Consider the following 13,756-nt stretch of genomic DNA (forward strand, 5'->3'; position numbering starts at 1 on the left):
GAGAGAAAAAGAAAGAGACATGATAAAAGTAGAGAAAATAATCAGTGTTCCCTTTAACACACAGCAAAAAGCGGACACTTGATGAAAATAAAAGGCAGCTAAGTCCAGACCACTAGCAGGCAAGTTTCCTGCTTCCTGAGGGCTCACACGGACTCTGGCTTTGCCAGAGGATACCAGAATTCAACAACAGGAACTCAAAAAAGTCTCAACAAAGGGGAAACACTGAGTTTCTTTTTGGGCAACGATGCTATCTGCAGTTACAATAATTAATGCCAAGACAAATAACATTAGAGAAAAATATAGGAACTCGTAGTTGAAGCCAGTACTCATTGTTTTAGGGATTATTTTACAATCTTCATTGGACTGTTGTCAGGGCAGGTACTACATCATGCTATTTGGAGCTCTATCAGATATGGGATAGTGAGCAGATGCATCAGGTTGGTCTAGAAAAGCAATTTTCACCTTATTGTCCTGTCTAAACTATAAACATGCATTTTTGTCAGGCCATCTGATAGCAATTATCAGTTTTTACAGCAATGGCTTTCCTCCTGTATTTTGTAGTTCATTTTTATAAAGAAGTAAATAAATAGGGTTTTCCAGATGGAATTTTGAGCATGATTTATCTCTGATGAGCTGCTGACAAATACATATGCATATTTTTAATTACTATCCTCATTTTAAAATCAGTCTGGTTCATTAAATGATGGAAAATGGCTCAGGAAAGACAGGCTTTAAGCCCGCTGCTTCTGGAAAATGGTTCAGGAATGTCAGACAGTTCTTTAAGCCCTCTGCTTCTGTTCCCTAACATTTTACAACACACAGGATCTGGGATCCAGACAGATAGGACACTCGGTATCTTTTCTTCAAATACTCTGTATTTAAAATACTACTCCAGTGGTTTCTGACAACTGCTTAGGGCAATTTTGCTTAGCCTAGCGGAATGTCCTGAAAACTACTGGCAATGATTTAGCTCCCAAAATTGGAACACATTTAGCAGAGACAGAAAGCCTATGAACAAATAATGGACAAATGCCAGAGTAAATAAATGTGGTTCATGAGCTGTGGTCAGAAATGTCTCTCTTTCAGTATGCAGTGCAAGTCCTTTGCCAACATTTACCATAAAGTTATTACACAAAGCAGTTTTTCCTCTCAGTAAGACAAACTCAATGAAAGACCGCTTCTAGTCTAGCAGCCTACCATTAAGGCTGCGATAGCCTGTCATGCCACGAGGAAACCTGTGTGCAGTTGGTTTGCTTCAAGCTGCGCTTTTGATTTTGTTACTCAGGCTTCTGTACAAAAAGAGAGAGGCAGCAGGAGAGACCCTCCCCACAGTTCAGCACTCCTTTAGGAGACCATGGAGATTCCCAGTGCAAATTTTAGGCATCTTGTCTCCCAAGCCCACCTCTTGGCCTGGCTGCACAAGTCCTCTGAAAGCACTTCCTTATTCTGTCATTATGGAGAGAGGTATTGCAGGCATCACCACCACCCAGCAGCATCACCTTCCTTTTCAAATGCCCCATCAATGGCTCCAAGAGAGGAAAGAGCAGGCATAAATCGATGGCAAGCTATTGTTGATGCTTCTTCCCGAAACTCCTTCACCATTTGTTGTAGGCTGATTTGCATTATCAATAAATGATGGTTGCTGGACATGGGTCTAAGTGGACAGAACTTCTGCTCTCCTCTATGTCTTTGGAGGAACTGACTGATGTCATCTTCAAAATTCTGCAGAAGAAACCAAGAATTTGCAGGGCCTCTCTGTAGCCATAGGAACCCTGATTCCAAAGGTAAACAGCCAGAGATGGCTGGGTTTGGCTGCTTTCCCACCAAAAAGGCCATTCCCAGCTACCAACCTCCCATACAAGAACAGAAAAAAAAAAAAAAGTTTTGTGGAAGGGCTTGCCTCACAGTCAGGCAGTTTGGGGTTGACCCAACACCAGGATAAAATAGATGAGGGAACCAAAATGACATTGTTCTGCTGTGCATAGTTTTCCTTGTGCTAATCACTGAAAATGCAGAAACAGAGACTAAATTAATTCTGTGTGTTGCCTATGGATGTTAAGCCTCAGTTGAGTGTATCAGCCCAGGCACAGTGCCATTTGAAATGATTTTCAGCTCCATCCCTTGGCGTGTGAATGAGAAAGCATCTGGTTGAAGAAATGTAATTTGAATTTTTGTATAAAATCTTGCCCCACCTCTTCTTTCACTCATGAAGATATATAACCATGCACTGTGCCCCAATATTTAGAGAAGCATGTGAGTCAGACCAGAAGAGGAATTCCAATTGAAATAGTTAAATAGGAATCCCAACTGAAATAGTTAATGGGAATCTTATAATTTATAACTTTATGAAATCCTTAATAAATGCTGTTCTAGCAGTTTTTTGGATTTTCACCACTGACAGGATCCAGGCAAACAAAGATATATAATTTTGATAATGCCAGATAGAGGCCAAACTGAAGTTACAGGGAAAAACTGTTCTGTTTTTAAAATGTGGAATATTTCTGTATATGAAAACGTCTAAACCCACCCAAGCATTCTCTAACAGGGGCTGAATGAATTTGCTCAACTCTAACCCCATTCCTTTAATGAACATGCATCATTCTGTGCTGTGCCCAGCAGATGTAATAATAGCAATGTCTGGTGAGCTTCTGCAAGGAGCCCTGCAATGAAAGCACCTTCCCCTCCCGCCAAGTTAAAAGAGAGCAGGCTGACATGTATTGGAAATGCACAGGCAATATAATGATAGCAAATTGCTTTGAAAAGAAAAAGGTTCCGCAGCGCACATGTCATTTCAATCCCCAGCTCAGAGGCAGTGCTTCAGCTCCCTGCTTTGTGTCTCCCTCCAGATCTACCCCCTCCCTTATCCCTGCCTTTGGGGAGAGCATTCCCCGTGCTGTAGATCAAAAGCAGCATCTTCTCTACAAAGGGAGGAGAGCTCATGAGTCCGTACTGCACCCCCCCCCCCCCCCTCGCCGAAAGCGGGAGTTTTGTTTCCCTCTTCATCACTCTTTTAAGAGCATATTGGAAAAATTCATTCTTTTTGGTCCCTCCTGATGAATTCCTCTGACTGGGACATTCCTGCTAGTGCCTGTTTCCCTGTTCAGCACTGTCCGGGCTGTGCCATGAGGCTTTTGTCACAACAATGGTTCTTCTGAGATGGTGACAGAACATCATCTAACACCCAGGAAAATGGGGCTTAGCCATTATTTCTAGAATATATTTCAGCCCTTTGGGAGGTTGCTATTGAAATGACTATCGTTTTTTTATTCTGATATCTAACAAAATATAAAGATTTTCTGCTAGGCTGAGGAGGAGCTTAGGTTTCAATATGTCAAGTGGGCTGCCACTGTGGGTCTGGAGCTGTCACGAATGAAGGGGAGATCATATTATCCCCTCATTAATCCCTTTGGACACATTTCTCATCTCCCCTCTACTTCCTTGGGTTGTGTTTGTGCAATTCCAAATGCATTTTACAAAGCGCTGTTTTTATTTTTGCTCAAAACTTTTCAGCTTTTTTCAGCTGTGTGAAAAATCCCAGTTGCGAAACAGCGTAAATCACACTCATCCACCTTTCTGATGTGCAACGCAGTCAGAGTATCTGGACATTGTCAGGGCATTGTAACTCATATCCCAGGGTGACTTTGTTATAAGAAAGGGGTTTAATTTTTTCCTCTTTTGTAACCTTGTGAAATTTCCACATTAAAAAGCAATCACATCTTTCAAACCAGCAATGATTGTGTTTGGCATCATGGCTGCAAACCCCCAGTGTGCAGGGCTGAGCTTGTTTTCACTAAAATAAAATCAGCTTTCAAAATAAATGATCTGCAGCAACATTATATCCCCCAAATCTTATAATCCTATTAACATAGTTGATTTTTTTCCTTTTTCTTTATTTTTTTTTCTTTTTTCTTTTTTTTTTTTTCTTTTTTTTCCCCATTGCCACCAGACTGACAAGGTTGGCCCTGTTTCAAGGGGTACAGACAGAAAGTCAGTTGAGGATGTAGCCAAGACATGCACTGCAAGCCGAGGACCAGCCCTGCCAGGGCCTGTGGTTAGAAGCTCTTAACGACTATTGTAAGCCCTTAAATATAATCATCTGTATTTCACCTCCACCTAACGTACTTCATGTGTAGCATGTTTATCTGTCCTCACAGTCTTTCAAGAGACTCAACAAGCAGCCCTGTTTGCAGAGGCAAGAGGGGAACGGGTTGCCTTGGCTCTCCCAATGAATGGGGCTTCTATCAAAAATGACACAGCAGTGCCAATGTGGTGAAGGGAAATGTCTCCAAAGTAGCCTGGGCAAAAATCTCTTTGCCAGAAGTGGAAATTACGTGGTAATATCAAAAGGCAACTTTACTTATATATAATTCCAGATTTCTCTCCACGTATTTATTTTTTTTGGAAGAAAGTCAGAAGGACTCAATCTTGTGCCACTTTTGCTGGTCCTGCCTCCTGTGCCCTTCCCATGGAGGGGACAGAGGCCCCCTCCTCTCACAGGCACAGTGCACCTTGGAGTCACTCTGTTGTCTTAAACCCTGACTAAAAAGGTGCAATAATTTGCCCTGGAGGTAGAAATCCTCATGATCAAGGCAGAAGTTTTATATTTCTTTTGGGATCAGGAGGGAACACAAAGAAAATGCTGAGACCATACAGAAGGAGCATGGGAGGGTCCCTATCCCCCTGCAGTTCTTCTGTGACAGTGTTTATCTGGGGGTTGCACTTGTTGAAACACTGAGTTCCCCCTGCAAAACCCATGTTTCTAAGGGGTCACAGCTCCCAAGGGCATGGTGGGTCAGCAGATACTGCAGGCTGTCAGGCCCCTCCAGCTGCTCTTGGTGCACCCAGCATAGCCTGGAGAGAAACCTGGGATGCACGGGATCACCAAAGCTAAGACGCCCCTGGCCCTCCCAGACACCTTTTACTGCAATGAAATGCTGAGTGGGGAATATCAACATTGCTTTTGTTTTGTAACATTTTCTTTTTATTAGTTCAGCGGGGCAACAGTGGTTTCCTTAGGCTGTGAATCTGAAGCTGACAGGGCCCTGTAGCTGCAGGAACATGGATCTGGGCACAGTAGCCTCTGCCAGAAGTTGTCTGTAGTTGAGATAGCAGCTGCCACCTCCCCCAGAGCCACTGCTCCCTCCCTTGTTTACTAAGTGGTTTTGGATGGCTTTATGTGAAATTTAAAACCGTAAAGTAAAAACATTATATCATGAAGTAAACAGGCACAGTCCTCTCTATTAAAACATAGCACCTGCTTCTCCTCTCCTCGCCTCTTTGCTAAGACTGCCAACTGAAACGTATTTTTGACAAACTCTGTCATTAGTAAATCACATCAGGTCAGATCTGCTGCCACTGAAAACCAGGAGAGATGTTCTGCTGATGATGTTGGGAGCCCCTCAACCAGTATTCCAGTCCCAGTTTTTTTAAAAAAAGCAGTGCTGAGATGCCCAGAGTAATAGGCTTGGTTTAAAAATCAGGAGATTTTTAGGTCTAGGAAGCAGGGACTTTATTTTATCTGAGTTTTGATTTTTAAGCCTCTAGAAGATTACATGGCTGAGCTTTGCTGTGTAACCAAGAAGATTTGAGGCTTCAAAAAGTAAACAAAGGAAAGATGATATTCTGCCAGATCACTTCTGCCAGGAGCAGGGATTTCTGCAGGGCAAAATATTCCAAGACTTGTGACAAAATCTCCAGAGCTACAGCATAAGCAGGCCCAGAGACCAGTCAAAACATTCACATGTAGCTGCAACAGTAAAATTGCTGTTTAAGCAGGTAATTTCAGGACCAGACTCGAAAATTATTACAGTCTCTTCCACTGTTCTGGTTTTAATAACTGCACATTCCATGCAAATTGCTATTGGGATGTTGTTAGCCTTCCGATAACAAATAAACATACCTGCTGAAGACACAGCCAAACTGCATCTGCTCACTGTATTCATTAAATGCTCCTCAGCTGTAGGATCAGATACTGAAATTAATTACATGAATAAGGTACAGATTTGCCTGCAGTTTCTCCAGTGCACTCTGCTTAGGCATGGCTTCTTTTCTAACTGAATCTTTTATTAAAATATAAAGTTAGATTTGAAAAGCATTCATAGGCATCTCAACAAATCTGCTGTGGACTTGCCTGGATTTCATTTTCAGACATCCTGGTAAAATTACAGAGTAGTTTTGTTTGGAAATTACATCTAGATAGTGTCTGTTGCATAGTTTCTTTTGTTTTTACAAAAGAAATTATTCAAAAGGCTGTCTAGTTTTAAGTACTGAAAGAATTTTTAATTTCACTAGTATCATTACAAACACCTAACACTGCATATAAAATAGAGCAGATTCTTCCTCCATCTTTGTCCTCATTTTGGGGGGATTCCGACCACCTGAAATCCGAATCAGCTAAAAATTCTCTTGCTTCCCTGACTCCCATAGCACCCCCTTCATCTTAATGCTGGAGCGGGCAGAGTGAGTGCAGGCTGCTGAGTGCAGAATTAAGCATTTGGATAAATATCCTGCTGGACTGGAATCTTTTTTGGGAAGGGCTGGAAGTGAGAACTGAAATGTGATGCTGGTGCTGGGGTTGTATAATCTTTCTCTTTTCAGAGCTCTTTGCCATCCAAGAATTGGAGTTTTTGTGCTAACAAATGCAGGCAGGCAATGATTCAGGAAGAAATCAAGGTAAGATTTGGACAGGAGCAAGGGAGACTGAGATGCATGAGTCTCACTTTTTATTTGGGATTGAGTAAACTCAGATTCTTATGCTGATATGATAACATGAGTGTCTATGCTAATTCCTAACTATCAAGACTTTACCATAAACAATGGTAGAAAAAAGTACTGGAATAATTATGAAAAATATACTGACATTTTCCTTTTAAGAAATTTCAACTTTTTTCCTGAAGAAACAGTTTTCTAAGGCAATTTACTCAGAAAATAATAGAAGTGTATTTATGTAGCTGAAAAGATTAGTAACTCTCCTGAGAGAAAACAACAGATTCCATCTACTCATCGGACAACTACTGCAACTTGCAGCTGCAGACTGAAAGAATAAGATTCTGCTGGAGCTTGTGCCAAGAGGAGCTGTCTTGTGCCCCTGCTCACTGGACTGTCCTCTTCTGGCACCTTCTGTGAGCCTTGACTGCCCATGTGTATGACCTACAAGTCCAATGGCTGGTGTTTGCACTGCAGAAGTGTTCAGTCAGCACAGCCTAAACTTATAAAAGTGCTCTCCAAACAGGCAGAGGTCTCAATGAAGTTTCCTCTCCAGTTGTTCCACAGTCCCAGCCAAAAATCTCAGTGGGATTTCCCGGAGGAATTGCAGATCAAGAGCAGCAGAGCTGCAGCCAAACACCAAGGCTGGAGGTTTGTGTATTTGCTGCTTTCTTCCTCGGACTCCTGGGTCAGACCCCACTTGCGGGTTAGCTGAGACTGTCACTAACCCTGCTTGGCCACTGTCAGCCTTTGCCATGATCTCCTTTCCTCTGTCAACTCTCTCACTGCAGTCTCACCATCTTTCATTGTTTGAACGGGAACCTCTAAAGGGTATTTTTTTAAGGCTCAGTGCCTAGAGCCACTTAATTGCATGATAATCTCAGCTTTTGTTTAAAAAGAAATGTGCTAAGCCCTCCTGATAGTGGGGAGAAGATTGTACATTTGAATCTTGGGGGATCATAGAAGGCAAATAAAAACTAGTATATATATATATATATATATATATATATATATATATATATATATATATATATATATGTTTAGTTTCATGTTTTGGAAGTGGGAGAGTAGCATTTTACAGTATCACAAGATTGGCAACAGCATACTTTTTTTCCAACAGGACTGACTTTTTTTGTCTTGGCCCTTGTTTATTTCAGCAGCCTGATGTGCTTGTGGCTTGGCAAATAAGTCTCTCTGGACCATTGTAATACTTTATTGGTGTGTATATAACTTTTGGGACAACAGCTGTAAACCAGAAGAAAATTCTTATTTTCTTTTTGTTTCATACTCTGGTATGGTAGATATTATAGCCTTGGTATTTTCTGAAAAGACAACAAAAAGTCTTACATTTCCTGGTAGGAAAATGATGGGTACAGGAAACAAACACCTCCAATCAGTGGCTTTTTAACCTAATGGCCCTTTCTAAGGTGGATGACTTTAATACCCTTCTGTGCTTGCAAGGCCACATATTTCTTTCTGATTCTTACTCTAAAACCAGGGGTCATGTTAGGCCAAATTTTATTGTCCTCAGCTAGATTTTATCTCCTTTCAGTGGTAGGAGAACAAGCTTCCAAGAACTTTGTCTGGAGGGCTCACTACCTTTCTGCAGCTTTCTCACTCACGGAGCTGTGGTTTTCTATTATTTCCTCCTTCTGTTTCCAACATACTATAGTGCTTTTAGATGATAACAAAAGTCAGTTCTTCACCACCAGCACATGCAAAATACCAAAGAGCATGAAAATGTGCCAAGGAGGGAGAGGGGGAGAGGCTAGGATTCTGTGCCTCACATGAGCTCTGTGCTCAAGAATGACATTGGAAATTCAGTTTTACATGTCATATTTCCAACCTACATCCAAAAGAGAGGGTTACCTTGTTTGTTGTTCTTGTTTCTGATTTTGTAGATGTCAATGTATTGGTACAGAGCAGCTTGATGGAATCACATAAATTGTTGTACTTCAGAGAAACCCTTAGGTATTGAGGCATGCTAAAATGGGATCATGAGGTGTTCAAATGATGTAAGGGCCATTGTGCTGCAATACCCAAGACTGCTGCAATACTGTTCCTGTTGTAACTTGCCATAGATACTTGAGAGGAGGTCAGCAATGACCAAACCTCATCAGCTACAGACTCATAAACATGAAAAAAATCCAAGACAACCCAAAGTGACTGTGTGTAAAACAGTAGATATCTTCTGATGAAAACATGACTGACCTAGCTGGAGAGAGGACTGACTGCTTAGCTAGAGATGATGGGGATTCTTCTGTAGTTCTTATGCTTGCACATTCTGCTACTTACTAGCCTTGGTCCTCTTCCTGAGGGAGCTTTTAAGGTTGCTAGACAGGCTGAAAGCACAGGGAAGAGTTCATCATGTTAAAAACTGTAAACTGGCACCAGGGGACCAGGGAGGAAAGTTGTAATGGATATAAAAGCTATTGTCACCCATGATTTGAATTACATGTTATAGGAATTACTATAGCAAGAACCACATAAAGAACTGGAGGACAAGTCTTAGGAGAAGCAGTACAAGTGCAGCAGTGAGCTGACCTGAGCTGGTTTTGGTGCCCAATGACACATGCTAACAAAACACTGCCTCTCCTGTCCTAAGTTACCCCCATGACAAATGGAACTCAAAGTCAATGGACATTTTGTGGACTCTTTATGGGCATTTTACGAACATGTATTACAGGGATGGTCCATAGACTTAAGGGAACAATATCTGTGTATTCCATCAAAGGATGGGAAGGGGGGGGGGGGGGGGGGTTAGTGAGGATGTATTGGAAGGTGTGGGATCATGATGTAAATAGTATGGAATAAGGGATGGAGAGTGTGCTGGTTTTGGTGGGGATAGAGTTAATTTTCTTCATGGCAGCTAGTACAGAGCTGTGTTTTGGGTTTGTGCTGCTTTTCTGCTTCCCACCCCACTGCACCAGCAAGTGGGCTGTGGGTGCATAAGGATTTGGGAGGTGACATGGCCAAGACCCAAGCTGACTCAAGAGATATCCCCTAACATAAGGTGTCATGATCAGCATATAAAGCTGGCGGGAAGAAGACGGAAGAGAGGGATATTTGGAGTGGTGGTGCTTGTCTTCCCAAGTCATCGTTACACACATGGAGTCCTGCTTTCCTGGGGATAGCTGGACACCTGCCTGCCCATAGGAAGCAGTGAATGGATTCCTTGTTTTGCTTTATTTGCCTGTGCAGCTTTTGCTTTACTCATTGAACTATCTTTATCTCAGCCCATGAGTTTTCTCACTTTTACCCTTCTGATCCTGTTCCCCATCGCATCGAGGGATGAAGTGAGGGGGAGAGAATGAGCAGTTGTGTGGGGCTTAGTTGCTGTTAAACCACAATGCACCCCTTCACTAAGTTGACATTGTTCTCTACATTTTTCTTGCTGTTTATTCTCTCCTGGGTATGTAGTGCTGCAGAGACACAGCTCTGGTGGTTGAACAGCACCCACAGGGGAAACATGGCATATCTGTGAGGCTGACACTGATCTCTAAGGGAGGTGTGATTTATGAAGACAAACTCCCTTTCTGCCAGAGCGGTGGGAGGAAAGCAGACCCCAGTGTTGCTGGAAAGCATTCTGAGAAATCTTAGTGAGTGGTTTCTTGGCCTCAGTGTGGGCTTTTATTCCCTCTTAAAGGTACAGTTTTACTCTTAAACTGTGAATTATTTTGTTCAGGAATTTCTACCGTATGCCTGAAACATTGATGGCACTTAATAAAGAAAGTGCTGCCTCTCTTCTGCTCCCCATTTTTTTTTCCTTGTTGATTGTTTGCTCTCAGTTCAGCTGCAGAACTCATATACCTTCACTCCATATAATCTGTGATCCCCTCTCAATCTTCCTCTGTAATAATTTCTCCCTTTGAGTTCTTCATTTTCAGTGCAAAAATCTATGTGGAAAGTGACACGACAAAAGCAGACCAACTGGAAGCAAGGTAAAGGTGAAAACGCACGGGATCAGCTGTCTTGCTTTTGTTCAGTGCTTATTTATTAAAAGGCTCTGCATTTAAAACATGGAAGAAGCTTCTGCAGAACACATCACCTCCTGCACCAGATAATCTAAGGCTGCTGAAACTGTAGTTGATAAAACTGGTTTAAATTTCATACCAAGCATGCTCAAATTTTAAGTTGTTCATTAATTTTAGATGGAACTTCTCTTCATTTAACATCTACCTGCTTGTTGTTTGTTACTACTTCATTAAGAAATTAACTGAGATGTGACACTGAGTATATAAGGAGGTCTCTGTCCCAAAGAGCTTCAACTCTAGATACACAAGACAGCACCAACTGAGAATGGAAACAGAAAAAAATAGATGCTGGAATTTGTCCTATGACAAATGGCAGGGCAGTAGCGGTGGTGTGATGAGAAACTGAGTCTCTTAGCACCTAAGTCAGTGCCCTTTTCACTGGGCTACAGTAATAACAGCAATGAGTCCTGCTAACAGGGAGGTAATTTTGGTATTCATAGCAAGATTAACCAACACACCATGTCCAGTAGAGACAACTCAGAATTCATATACACAAAGGGCACATTTGTTACAAATTCACTGAATCCTTTTAACCTTTTTCCATTTATGTCTGAATATTAGCACTTGGAAATATGCAGAACTGGGGCTTAACAAGCTTGAAGAGTTAGATTATGGATGTTACTGTGCTCCATCAATTTCATTAAACGGCATGCAAGGTAATTATCAGTCACTGAGGTTCCCCTCCTCAGAGACAAACCAAAGGGGCTCAATTATTGCTGCAAAATCTAAGAGGGAAAAAGAAGAAAGAAAGCTTTTAAAAAAGAAGTGACAAAAGCATAATGCAGGTGGACTGTTCCAAAGGGACCACCAGGCCATGCAGCCCTGCAAGATAAGCAGTGACACCACATGGACATAAGTGAGTCTTAATGTCCAGTGATCAGAGAGCAGAACTTAACTCTTCAATGTGACAGAGGGAAAATTGCTATTTCCTCGCCTTCCTCCCTCTTGCAGATGAAGGACAGAACATTGCTTGGTGGTCTGGCTCACAGAAGGACTGGGATTCATTTTCATTCACAAGTCCAGTAGCTGTATCCTCTGTAAAGACTTTGAATGCTCTATGTGGGAAAGCTGTTCCAGGTGTAGAGATTCTTGTGTGTGTGATCTGATTTAGTCCAGGAAAAAACTTGGAGCAAAACTTTGTTTTCAAATAGCTACCATCTAACTGAATTGCTTTTCTGTGAGTGGTAATGGATGTTTTCTTAATCAAAAGATACATTTGAGAATAAAGCCTGGTTGGTGTTTTTTTGAGTGGCACAACTAAAACTTTAGAGCATTTCCAGATGATCATTGTATGAACAGTACTGTAAGGAAACCATCAGATTTCGGATGTGAAGTTTCAAAGAATCTCTTCACAAAGGAGTGCCATCACAATTTGCCTGTGAGGAAATTGTAAGGGCAGGACTTGGCCACCTCCTTCTGGATGAGGCTCCCTTTTGTTTGCCTTTTTCCTTTTCTTCTTGCAGATCCTTACTTACAATGACAAAAATATTTACCAGATACCTTGAAACAGGCAGTATTCACGGCAGTGCAGAGGAATCCAGTAAGATTTCCAAATCCTGAGTTTTCTGTCTGACCTCCTGGTTTCCCAGAGCACCTGATCAGTACTGCCTGATCTACAGGTATCTGTGAAAACTCCAGCGTTGTCAGTGGGTGACCTGGATGACCCTCCAGGTCTTCTTCTCTTGCATGTTTGGTCATTCTGAAGCACACACCTGGGCATGCTGTAGCACTGCTAAAAGCTCAAGCACAGACAGAGCAATGTGGGATCTACATCTGGATGGAGCAGTCTGGAGATGCGGGATGAAGATGCATCCAAAATATGCCTTCTTTTCCAGAGGGAGCTGACCATCTCGTAAGACCCCAATGGTACACCAAAGCATTTTGGCTGACTTTCAGAGCATAAACTTATATCATGACAGGATGGAGAGATTGAGAGAAGATTGCTAGAGCCATCTCAGTAGTGAAAACAAACACAAGTAGGAGTAAACTGAAGAAATTTTTTCTTCTTACATGACCTCTCTGTGTATGTTTTCTTTCAGACCACTTGTTCATCTGCTTGTATAGACATCTGACCTTGAAAATTTGGCCTGAGGACCTGAAACCACTATTTGTACCACTTGAAACACAGACTCGTCATCATAGCTAGGATTAAAGCCTGTTTCCAAAGATGTGTTCTGCTGAAGTTAAAAGTGTTACACTTCTCAAGGTCTCAACAAAAAGTATTTTTCATGTGGAATTGGCTGAACCCATTCTATCAGTGATCACTGTACCTAACACATTTACTATGGAAAAACGACCAGACCACTAAGAAGAAGGGATACAGTTCAAAGACTCAGCTGGTACATGCTCAGATTTCATTGTCTAAGTATAAATAACCCTGTAATAAATGCTTTAATCAAAATTGTGAAACTTAGTTGAGGGTAGTTTCAGGATCCAAACCTTGAACTGCCTAGGAATTTCATGGCTGGTCACTCTTGTGGGTTGCCCTGCCCACAGAAAAAAAAAAAAAAAGAAAAAAAGAAAAAAAAGAAAAAAAAGAAAAAAAAAAAAAAAAGAAAAAAAGAAAAAAAAGAAAAAAAAGAAAAAAAAAAAAAAAGAAAAAAAGAAAAAAAAGAAAAAAAAGAAAAAAAAAAGAAAAAAAGAAAAAAAAGAAAAAAAAGAAAAAAAAAAAAAGAAAAAAAGAAAAAAAAGAAAAAAAAAGAAAAAAAAAAAGAAAAAAAAAAAAAAAAAAAAAAAAAAAAGAGAAAAAGGCAGATTTCCAGCCCTGATGCCTGTGTCAGGTCTTGCCAGGAAGAGCAGGCTTGTGGCTGTCACAGCACACTGGAAGTTCAAAGACCTTGGTTACCTTTCCTAACATTTGGACCTTAGGAAGTTGCTTTATCCTCAGGACAAACTCATTTTTCTCTCTGCAAATGGGAGATAATAGTTCTCTAAACAGTAAGAATAAAATCTGTATGATACTTCATTAATTTATAATGACTGCTCTATTAAAACTAAATAGAGAAAGAAAATCCCCA

The 13,756-nt window shown here is 41.2% G+C and overlaps 1 long non-coding RNA gene across 2 annotated transcripts; it reads left to right on the forward strand.

The window, feature by feature from the left end:
• Positions 1-6,050: 6,050 nt before the first annotated feature.
• On the forward strand, positions 6,051-13,250 carry LOC136297285 (uncharacterized). Of its 2 annotated transcripts, XR_010723124.1 has the most exons (4): positions 6,051-6,155; positions 6,598-6,672; positions 7,232-7,356; positions 12,779-13,250. It is a non-coding gene; the product is annotated as an uncharacterized lncRNA (long non-coding RNA). The 2 variants fall into 2 exon arrangements; XR_010723125.1 differs by lacking the exon at positions 7,232-7,356.
• The last annotated feature ends 506 nt before the right edge of the window (positions 13,251-13,756 follow it).

Source organism: Chamaea fasciata, unplaced genomic scaffold (assembly GCF_029207755.1).
Source record: "Chamaea fasciata isolate MVZ Bird 193981 ecotype frontalis unplaced genomic scaffold, bChaFas1.0.hap1 SCAF_1, whole genome shotgun sequence".
Lineage (NCBI taxonomy): Eukaryota > Metazoa > Chordata > Aves > Passeriformes > Sylviidae > Chamaea > Chamaea fasciata.